This window comes from Eupeodes corollae, chromosome 1 (assembly GCF_945859685.1).
Source record: "Eupeodes corollae chromosome 1, idEupCoro1.1, whole genome shotgun sequence".
NCBI classification, from domain to species: domain Eukaryota; kingdom Metazoa; phylum Arthropoda; class Insecta; order Diptera; family Syrphidae; genus Eupeodes; species Eupeodes corollae.
The window spans coordinates 189,880,838-189,892,867 of NC_079147.1; the positions used below are offsets into that span (position 1 = coordinate 189,880,838).

General features: G+C 33.3%; 1 protein-coding gene across 12 annotated transcripts in view; it reads right to left on the bottom strand.

Annotated features, from left to right (window-relative positions):
* Positions 1-12,030, bottom strand: part of LOC129953749 (glycoprotein-N-acetylgalactosamine 3-beta-galactosyltransferase 1-like) — a 72,708-nt gene that overhangs the window by 20,821 nt on the left and 39,857 nt on the right. Inside the window, exon 1 of one of the 12 annotated variants that reach the window (XM_056067178.1) lies at positions 6,376-6,785. The exons of the other annotated variants lie outside the window; for them this stretch is intronic. The gene's annotated coding sequence lies outside the window, so the exon portion shown is untranslated. Of the gene's footprint in view, positions 1-6,375; positions 6,786-12,030 lie in introns of those variants that run through there. 12 annotated transcript variants of the gene reach the window in all.

Sequence of the window (12,030 nt, forward strand, 5' to 3'; positions counted from 1 at the left end):
TTTATTCTGTGGACTTTCCTGGTTTAAAACAACACTGATAAGGACCTATCAGGTTGTTGGCGATGGGCTTTAGACGTTCACATATTACGGCAGAGAAGATTTTATAGGCGATGTTAAGTAGACTTATTCCTCTATAGTTGGTGCAGTTTAGAGGGTCTCCTTTTTTCAGGATCGGGCAAACAATACTGAGGTTCCATTCATCGGGCATGTCTTCTTCCGACCATATCTTACAGATAAGTTAGTGCATGCTCCTAACCAGCTTATCCCCAGCTGCTTTAAAGAGCTCGGCATGCAAGCCATCTGCTCCAGCGGCTTTATTAGACTTCAACTTAGATATGGCAATCTTTACTTCGTCTAAGTCGGGAGGACGGAATTGTTGGCTTTCGTCGTCTATATCGAATGGGTCATCTTGCCTGACAGCGGAATTCAGTTCTTCATCGCCTTTATACAGTCTGCAGAAGTGGTCCTTCCATATCCTCAGCATTGACTGCGGTTCCACTATGATGTTTCCACTTTCGTCTTTGCAGCCTTCGGTTCTAGGTTTTTGTACCTGTGAATTTCGTTTCACCTGTTCATAAAACTTTCGAACCTCATTCCTGCTTTTATACCTCTCAACATCTTCGACGACACGCTTCTCATGCCCTCTGTTTTTCCTTTTGAGAAGTCGGCGTTCCTCTCGCTCTTCTGCTCATAGAGCTCACGAGCAGCTCTCGTCCTTTTATGCAGCGCCGCTTTGCCTGCTTGTTGTTTGGCTGCATTTGCCTGCCGACATTCCTCATCAAACCAGGGGTTCCTTGTTGGTGGCTGTTTGAAACCCAGCACATCAGAGGCGGCTTCTTTGATTGCATCTTGGCAATGTTGCCACTGTTTTTGATACATTGTGTTGGCGGCAGAGAACTTCGAGAGAGGTTACTTGTAACTCGGTCGGAAAAGGATTTGGCGATCTCTGGCGATTGTAGCCGTTCGACGTTGTACCTTCTCCCAGCACCTCCCTGTCTTGCCTTGGGTCTGGAAATCCGAAGTGCTACCTTGGCTACAACGTGGTAGTGGTCCGAGTCGATGTTAGCTCCTCGGAAAGTTCGTACATCCATAATGCTGGAAGCGTGTCTGGCGATCGCAATATGGTCAATGTGGTTGACGGTAGATTGATCTGGAGAAGTCCAAGTTCCTTTGTGGATGTTGAGGTGTGGAAAACGCGTACTAGCTACCATGACGTTTCGCCCCGCAGCAAAATCTATGAGCCTGAATCCATTGTCGGAAGTGTTGTCGTGCAGGCTGTTTTTCCCGATTATTCCACCAAAGATATCTTCCCTTCCTAGCTTGGCATTAAAATCGCCTAGGACAATTTTAATATCGTTGCTAAGACACTGCTCATATGTTTTGCCTAGGAGCTCGAAAAATATATCTTTGGTGTTGTCGTCTTTCTCTTCTGTGGGGGCGTGCGCGCATATCAAGCTTATGTTGCCGAATTTAGCATTGATGTGTATGGTCATGAGGCGCTCATTGATGCACCTATAGCTCAAGACTTCTTGCCAAAGTCTGGCTCCGATGACGAATCCGCATCCAAATAAGCGCTGTTGGTTTTCGTTTTAGCAGTCACCATAGTAGATATCGCAGTTTTTCATCCTCTTTTTGCCCGGCCCATCCCATCGTATTTTCTGGATGGCGGTGATATCTGTTTTATATCGTTCTAGGGCCTCCGCTTATTCTTCGGAGGCACGTGGTCTGTTAAGGGACCTAACATTCCACGTGCATATCCGAAGTTCGTTGTCCTTTATTCGTTTGCGTTGGTTGTCAACAGTAAATCCGTCCGTATCCGCGGCTTGTTGGTGCTTCGTAACTATGAAAGCTTTTACGTGGCCAGGAAATCACCCCGACGCACAACCTCCAACCTGGAGGGCCAGATCCTAAGTATAACTCCAAGGATGGGGAGCCGGATAAAACCGCTCCTTATAGGCCTGGGCTCCGAATAAGTCGAAGAAGCCCTATAAGGTGTTCACTAAGTAGTTCAACCTTACTGGAACTGTAGACGCCAACGTTGATTCCATCTGGGGAATTCCTCCGCTGCCGTCTGGATAAGGAGAGGTGCCTAAGTGGAAATACCTCTCCCACTTCTCTCGTTTGCTGCCCCCAACAACTTTCCACTGGGGTTGGAACCCAATCTCCAAATGAGGTACTAGGCACCCGATGATCACCGCGGGGAGGTGAGAGTAGGAGTTGATAGACAGAGGTGGGTTTTAAGAAAAACCTGTGGACGCTTTTGTCCTCTTGAATGCACATGTCTACCATTTGAGATAATAGCTTCTATTTAATTTTTATTCATAAGAAATTTTGTTCGTAACATTGGGACAAATGTTGAGAAAAATCGAATTGTCAGTTTTTTTTACAAAAAAAAAAACCTATAAAAAATGGATAAATGTTGGTAAAAATTGATTTTCGACTCAAATATCTTTACAAACCTTTGAGATAATAGCTTCTTACTAATTCTTCTTCCTAATATTTCGAAATTTATTAAAAATCTAACAGTCCGTTTTTTCATAAAAAATAAAATATACAAAAAATTGTACGCAAATTTGGTAAAAATTGATACTAGTACATATAGACAAACTTTTAAGCAAGACAAATCGACAGACGGGATGGGAAGTTATCAGTGTGGATCGCATTCCAGCCTCTTTTTTAAATACAAATAAAACGCACAACTGTGTTCCACAAAGTTCAAAGGTCATGTATTCAAAGAGCCTGTTTAGAAATATATTTTTTAAGTTTGTTTTAAAAAAAATAAATTCCATTTGATTTCTCCAAAAACCTTTAATGTTTCAAATTTTGTATTTGTAATTCGTCGGAGCGAATAATTTTTAAGTGCATTTTGTGTATATAAAATGTTTCAAATTAAGTTTGAATATATTTTCATTATAAATAAAATATAATAACAATGATATTTTTGACCATCAAATTCTTAAGAAATTAAAAGAGCTGGGGCAGCAGAAAACTCAAAAACAAAACAATGGTTCTATGATAAAGAAGACAAGAGCCAAAAAATTAAGAGACATTTTTATAAAAATCTATTTTTTTAAAGAAAATTAAATTAATTCGTCTAAAAGTTTAAAAAAAAAAATGAATACCAATATTTTGTGTACTTGTTAATTTTGCAGGTTTTCATGTTTTGTAAAAAAAAGTTGTCAATGAAATTTATCTAAAAATTCCCTTACCAACAATATTTTTGATATTATAACATATTTTGGATTTTAAAATTTGATTTTTGTAACAAAATTTTAATTCGAAAACCAATTTTTATCAATTTTATTAGCATTTTTTTAATGTTTTTATTTCTTATATAAAAAAAAAACAGATTGGATTTCTCTTAGATCATTCTTTCATAGAATGAAAACATTTTACAGTGACAACCTTTATTTATTCACGAAATATCGAAGATCAAACATCAATTTACCAATTTTGTGGAGTATTTTTGTAGATTTTAATTTTTATAAAAACACTGACTGTTTAATTTTTATTAAAATATTAATAAATGTTGAGATCTTATAAGTCTCATGCTCAAAAGCAGGACAATAACTTCTAGCATGAGAAGTTTAACTACCACCAGATCGTGAATCGAGGCACCCCCCAAGGTGGGTCCTTTCGCTTTTTTTAGGTAGTAAACGACCTACATAAATCATTGGAAGCAGAGGGTTTCAAGGTGATTGCCTATGCTGACGGCGTTGCAATATCTGTGTATGAGAAATACCCCCAAGTTCTCTCGGAACTCCTACAAAATGCCTTACATAGGTTAACAAAATGGGCTTAGCAATGTGGCTTGGACGTCAATCCTCATAAAACAGAATTAATACTCTTTTCGAGAAGATATACAATTCCTCAGATTAGCCCACCCAAGATAAGAAGAATACCATTAAGCTTTTCCGACCAAGCTGAATATTTAGGCCTCATTTTAGACAAAAAACTAAATTGGAAGGCAAATATTGATGAAAGAGTAAAAAATTCTACTAATTGGGCTTCTCCCCAAAAATAACCCACTGGCTATACACTTCGGTAATCAGACCGATACTCATTTATGGAGCTGTCGTATGGTGGACCGCACTGGACAAGATGGTAAATCTAAAAAAGCTCATCAAAATCCAGCGGTCAGCAGGTATGTGCTTCACAGGAGGACTTCTTTTAAACCTAACACCACTTGACATGTGTCCATCCCTTCAAGATCCTCCTGGAAAAAAGAGAGACCCCTGGAAGACGATGCGGTACACTTCTATACAGACGGTTCAAAGACCGATCGCGGAGTTAGAAGTGGTATCTATTCGGAACAACTGAATCTCAGTCTATCCTATAGACTTCCCAATCAATGTAGTGTATTCCAGGCAGAAGTATAGGCGATTAAAGAAGCACTATCCTGGCTCAAAGAAAACGTTATATCTTTTAAGGATATACGAATTTTCTCATACAGCCAAGCTGCTCTTAAATCTCTCGCGTCTGTCTCCACAAACTCTCAAACAGTCCACGATTGTCGATCATCTCTGAATGAGATGACGGAACAGTTTAATATTCACCTCATTTGGGTGCCGGGCCACAGAGACATTCCAGGAAATTGCAAAACCGATGAGCTCGCCAAAAGCATAACATATGAACACCACTTGCTACATGCAAATATCTTCTCAAGCAATATGCTCTAGAATCAACAAATGCTAGATGGCTAGATCACAGTGTACCACCTGCTTAGCAACTAATCAAATATGGCCTAGCATAGACTTAAAACGGTCAAAAGGCTTGATATCCCTGAGCAGACAAATTATAAGCTCTACAATTGGAGTAATAACAGGACACTGCCTAATAGGAAGACATACTCTGAGGCTAGGGGTCTACACAATTGACTTTTTTAGAAGCTGCACGAGAAACGAACGAGGAGGAAGAGGAAACAGTCCAACACCTTCTATGTACATGTCCAGCACTCTCCATTAGAAGGAATAACTTTCTCGGACATCCCTTCTTCGATAATACCTATGAACTGGCAACGATTGACACAAAACGTCTCTCTAACTTTATTAAAAGTACGAAATGGTTTGTTTAAGTTCATTACTCTTCCATGAGTAACCTTATTTGTGGTATCACAATGGAACCTTGAGGTCTACGTGCGTCAATGACATCTGGACAGCCATTCCAACCTAACCTAATAAATGTTGAAAAAAAAAAATTGGTAGCAGACTTATACATATTTTAGCAAAATCTTTACTCTTTCTGCGGAACACGAAGATGAAGCTCCTAAATAGGAAAAAAATCCCGGTTTTGGAACATTCTTTATTTATGCTCTGCTCATATTAGTCTTAGTGTAATGTTATTAATACAACCAATGGTCTTCCTCAATAAATGAGCTATCTAACACTAAAGAATTTTTCAAATCGGACCAGTAGTTCATGAGATTTAAAGATTCAAACAAGCAAACAAACAATCAAACAAAGAAACAAACTCCTAGACCCTATATTATAAGTATGGTTAAAACTTTCAAAAAATACGGCTAATATTGATACAAATGTGTAATGTCGTTAACAAGAAAAAATATTAAAGTCAAACACTATTAATTTTTCATATGCAAAATATCATTGTTTAATTTTGTTAAATTTTTACAAAAAATCTAATGGAAACTTTTTTGAAAAAAAACACGAACATCTACAAAAACTACAAAAAAACTGATAAAAAATGGTTATCGACTGAAGTAACTTTAGAACATGGAATCATATTATCTTTAAACTATTTTATCCTACGAACAAAACGTTATTAATAATATTTTGTTTAATTCTAAGAAATTTTGTTTTTGTGTAAACATTTTTGAAAAAAAAATACCTAACACTTTTTTTTGTCAAAAACGTGTCATTTTGGTATTTTTTTGAAAAAAAAAATTGTATTCTCAATTTTTTCCAAGATTAACTACATTTTGTACAAACTTTATTTTATTTGAATACCCTTACATTCTGCACAAAAAATATCAAATTTCAAAAATGTTCATTAGATTTGCACAAAGTATTGTGATAAAGCAATTTTGAAACAGACAAAACAAAAATAAAACTGAGTAAATAAAAATGTTTAAAAACCGTATAACTTATGTTATCAACGTGTCAACAAAAATGAAGCAAATTCAAAAATGAAGAAAATTCAAAAAACACATAATCAGAAGCTTAATGTTATGGTTTTAAGTCATAAAAAATGTAAACACCATTTATCATAAATTGTATCTTCTTTACGCAAATGTATAAAATAAATTGAATTATAAATTAAATTATAAAGCTAAGGCTCAATTCATTCACTATTATTTAAAAAAATTTCATTTTCTTAACTTAACCACACTTTTTTCAAAATCTTAAATGATGTACATACTTTGGTTTTGAAATTTGAAATTTGTATCAAATATTTGTGTCCTCCAGTTTTGCAATCAATAAAATCAAAATTCACGCTTATCACTGAACTTTTTCGCCAATAAAAGAAATGTTATGTTCTTGGCTCCCGAGACCTTAGGTACTAACTGATCGCAGTTAAATTTCTTTTGTGAACTTATTCTTTCTTCGGGTCGGCCTGAATTGGGTTTTCTGGTTCATTTTTTTTTTTAATTTTAGGTATCCATACAATTTTTTTTCTTTTTGATCTTATCTTTACATAAATGAATAAAAACTGGAATTGAATTTATTAATTCAAAAGGCTATTAAACCTTTTAATCGTTGTGCCACTCTTTATAATTTATTATCACCCGTCTCTTGTACCGTTACCTTACATTCCGTCCAATCACCTACGACTAAAACACAAAATTAAAATATTAATTGATTCGATACCTTTAAGAGACAAAAGCTTTTGTTCTATCATCAAAATGTTAAAGAAATGTTAACCCTTAGATAACCAAGTACATAGGTCTAGGTGGCAAGGTGGGTCTAGGTATAATATAATAATGATTGTGAAAAGTTAAAAAGTTGATAAAAAATGATAACAGCCATCAGTTTAGAAATGAAGTGTTATGTTTGTTGATATTTATTTTGTTTGTTCTTTTTTTCGTTGAAATTTTAGAATAAACAACCAAGCTCAAGATACGAAAAGTTTCAAACCCCTATAAAGCTTAAACAAGATATTGAATTGAATTATTTGCTAATAAACTGAAAATATTTACACAAGTGATTTATAGACCTACTATATATACGCATTTTTAATTTGTATCTACTTAATACCAAAGATAGATAATAATTAGGGCATTGAAAAAACAACAACAAAAAAACTTAAACCTTATGGGGACATGGAAATGAGTAACGACAAAATAGAATTATAGTCACGTCAGTCGAACCTTTTATTGGGACTTTTTTTTGAATTAAGAAGAACGTTAATATGATAATGCCACACAGTTAAAAGCTTCCGTTTTTTAAATTAATAAAACTAAAAGAGCTTTAACTGATAAAAAGAAATAATAACTAATTGAGTATCGATAAAAAAGAAGCTTTATTGGATACATAGATCGTTATAATATAAGGGCTTTGGAAATTAGGTTCTTAAACACAACAAATATTTTAATACATTTTTAAGGGAATTTTAATAAATTTAGATGACTCAACAGTTCATAGAGAACCAGGATTATCATTTGTAGAGTCAATTATTATGAAGAAATTGTTAAATTTATTGATTATATGATTTAGAGGACCTTTGGCGATATTGACTCAGATTAAAATATAATCGTCAAAGAATTAATGGACATCAAATCGTTAATATCAATTTAATAGTATGGCTCCTATGCCTACGCAAGTGTTTTCAAGAATTGTCCTGACAAAAGAAACATGCAGAGTATTAATAACATACGGATCCCGAAACCAAGTGTTTTATTAGTTAAAAACAAGCTACGGAAGCGGGGGGTCTATCTCCTCCCGTGATACTTACAACTAGGTTTCACACATTTTTAAAGCCAAAACTTTTGTCTTTTAGCTTGTTTTTTTAAATCAAGACAAAACTAAGTATAGTTTTTGAAAAAAAAAACTATAGTTTTTGAAATGAAATTGATAATTTTTTGTTTCAACTTTTTTTGTACTCAAATTTCAGTTTAAAATTAAATTTTTCAAATACTATGCATAGTTTTGACTTGATTTGAAATCTGGCTAATAGAACAGAATGTTGGCTTAAAAAAAAAAACGTATGATACTTAATTGTAAGTATTGTTTTTTAACTACTTTTTTCCGTTTTAAGTAATAATTTTTTTGAATTGATTCTCCCGTTTAAGGGGGGGGGGGGAATGCTTGTTTTTAACTGTTCTAAAATAAACCGTTATAATAACATAGTGCCTCTTGCCATTAACTTCCAATAGGAAGTTATTGTAGTCGGGTCGATTTGTCGAATTGAAAATTTATACAATCCTAGACGTTTCAAGGTCCCCAGAGTCTAAATAAAAGAATTTTAGAGAGATGTCTAAGGTGCGTGCCTGTGCACGTACGTTCGAGAGAAATCAAATTGACAATTTTGTTACGTAAAAAAAGGCTCAGATGCGACCCACACTAATAACTTCCCATCCCGTCAGTCGATTTGTATTGCTTAATAGTTTGTAATTTTAAAATTAAAAACAATATTTTTCATATAAGGAAATAGTTTAGTTTGAAAATCTAGTTTTGCTAAATAGATTTTTAGTCGAAAAACAAATTTTTCAAATACAATATCTCAAAGTTTTGAATTTTTATTAATTTTTTTGTTTATGATTTTATTTTTTGTAAGAAACTGTCAATTCAATTATTCTTTAATTTTTTTCAGAATTTTGAAAACAATGTTTCTCATAAGTCAAAACTAATTGGAAGTCATAATCTAAAATTTTTGAAAAGATATTTGTGTCGAAAATCAATTTTTACCAACTTTGAGTACTGTTTTTTTTTACTTACGCAAAATTGGTAAGAAATTGATGTTCGATTGAATAAATGAAGGTATTGACTTCAACATTATTTTATTCTGTGAAAAATGTTCTTACCAAAACTCCATCTATTTTGTTTTGATAACAAATAAAATCTTTTACGAAATTCTTATTTAATTGGTAGATATTGACTAAAAATATCGTTAGCAAAAATAGATTTTGAAATCAAACTATTTCATCATGTGTAAAATATTGTTGGTAATTTTAAATTAATTTCTTAAAAAAATGCCACTAGCAACTTTTTTAACCAAACACGAAAACCTACAAAACAACAAAAAACTGATAAACAATGGTTTCCGACTCAATCTGCAAAGACTAGTTATTCAGAATTATTTGAAATAATAGGCATATCATTAATAAACAATATAAGCACTAATGGACCAAGACCATTTCCTTGAGGTACACCAGAATTGACTTTAAGTTGACATAAAGGGTTGTTCCTGAACATGAAGCTACAATATTTTTCTACAAGATATGACGATATACGCATAAGAAATCGGTTGTTGAGACCAATATTACCCAAATTATTTAGAAAAATTCCATGACCTTATTTGTCAAATGCGATGCTGAAGTCTATAAAGATGCTTTCGACTAGTGTCACCAGTGTATCCGAGTTAAAAGTAAAGAATTGAAATAATTTCACAGACAACTGATGCAAACAATTTAGGAATAGCAGACAATGTCGCTATAGCAAGATAATTTGAAAAAATTTGAAATGTTATACTTGCTATATATCCGTCAAATTTACCTTAGCTATTAACGTATCTTTAAAACGTATGGGGGTTCATTACACTCAGTATTAAAATTTAATGTTTGAATAAATCAAAAAGTCGTATTCCAGTTATTGGTAAACTCTAATTCTTTCATCACTCTTTGATAGATTGAACTTCTACCAGGAATCATTTTTTTTATTTTCAAAGTTTTTAAATGCGAATCAAAGCATGACAGAGAAACAATTTAAGTTTTTGGTTCGTAGAATCTTTTCGAAACATAAATTGTAATTAATTTAATATTTGAATAAATTTAAACTTTTTTTAAAGTAAGACTTGTTATAATTTTTTTCGTAGGTTAAAAACATTGCATACATAAATTGATGGTGTGAATCTTCATCTGCAAGCTTTGAATCGCTTGAGATAGCAGCAGCATTAGTATTCATTACATCAGATTTCAGATTTTATCAATTGGCTTTATTTTCTTAAATACTGTTTCTAAGGAATTGTCGAAATTTTCATACATTTTGCAACCACAAAAACGAAACCCGAAACAAATTGTATTTTTACCAGAGTATTTTAAGCGGGGTTTGCAAAAAATTGTCAACAAGTGAACTTATATTTGCTAGCTATTCTCAAATAATTCAGTGCCAATCAAAGATGGGTTAAGCGATGCTTTAGTTAACACAAGAACGTCATGAGGGAATGTATTTATATTTTTTTTTTAAACTTAGCTGGTTTTAATTCTAAGTCCGTTTACATTTTGGTAATAAATTAATACTTTTTGTAGCTGCTTCGACCTGAAGTTTTACGGCAGATCCTCTTTAAAACCTTTTAAAGTTATACATGTTTTTGGATAAAAGAAATTTTCCACATTTGTATACGTGTTAAAAGCGTTTTGAAGTCTATTTTAACAAGGTTTTAAGTTTAATTTTTCCATTTAATTACCTTTAACTCGTATTTTGGTTTTAGTGCTGAAATAATTGAGTTTTAATCTATCCAAATCGGACAAACATTTTGAAGATTGTCTTTAAGACACACAATTTTATAAATCCAAATACAATTTTTTAAGCCAAACATGTAAAAAAAATTTGTCAGGGTTGAAAATTACGAATACCAAAGCATTCATTATGTAATTACGAGATCAGCTCTTTTCCTACATAGAAGGCTTTAAAATGTCAAACTTACAGAACAGTTTTTTGGTTTAAAGTGTGGTGCAGATTTAAATCAAATCAATATTATAATTGTATACAAAAGATTTTATTGTGAAATGTGTCAAAAACTTAAAACTCGATAGCGAAACCTGTTTAAAAATAGTTTTGTGTTAAACTAGTTTTGAAGAGAATCAATAAAATGGCTGTTAATATCAAAATCACATCAGTTTTCCAAATATAAATCTAATGCCAAAAGAGAATTATTAAAAATAATTTTTTATAAACAAAAATGGGGTCTTCTATTGATGTTTTTTAAAATCAAACTTTGTTTTTACTAATATGTGTAAAAATCGTGTAAATTGAATTTTTCAAAAAATTCAATGTACAGATTTTAAAAACGTTGTTTATAATATTATGTTTTTAAAGATCTCTTCAATTATCAGGCGAGTTTTATTAACTTCCCAGGGAAGTTATAGTAATGGGTCCGATTTGTCGAATTGAAAATTTTGACATTTCTTGACGTTTCCAGGTCTCTAGTGCCGAAATAAAGGATTTTTGTAGAGATGTCTGTGCGTGCGTATATATACATATGTACGAGGGGCGTTCAATATACTCTCGGTATCGATATGAAGGAAAATGCGAATTCAATTTAAATTGTTTTTACCTTTCAATATAATCTCCCCTAACATCAATGCATTTGTTACATCTTGAGATAAGCTTTTTTAAACCCTCAAAAAAATAAGTTTCCTCTTTCCCTGCAAAATACCTATTTATTGCCGACTTGAGTTCTTCATCATCCGAAAATCTTTTTCTAAGAAGACATTTTTTCAAATCCGAAAACAGGAAGTAATCACTGGGGGCAAGGTCTGGACTATAGGGTGGATGTTGAATTTCTTCAAAACCACAATCTCGCACAGCAGCCTTGGAAACTCGCGCCGTGTGAACAGGAGCGTTGTCATGAAGAAGCAACACACCCGCTGCGAGTTAACCCCGTCTTTTCTTTTTAATTTCCTAACGCAAATTATGCAAAGTGGAAGCGTAGGATTTGGCGTTGTTGGTTTCACCTTTTTTTTTGTACTAAATGAGTAAGATCCCCTTTGAGTCCCAAAAAACTGTGGCCATGAGCTTCCTGGCAGACGGAGTGTTCCTTTTTTATGCCACTGCATGGACTCTTGTTTGCTTTCAGGGTCATAGTGGTGAACCCATATTTCGCCCCCAGTAACAATCCGATGCATAACACCGTCCG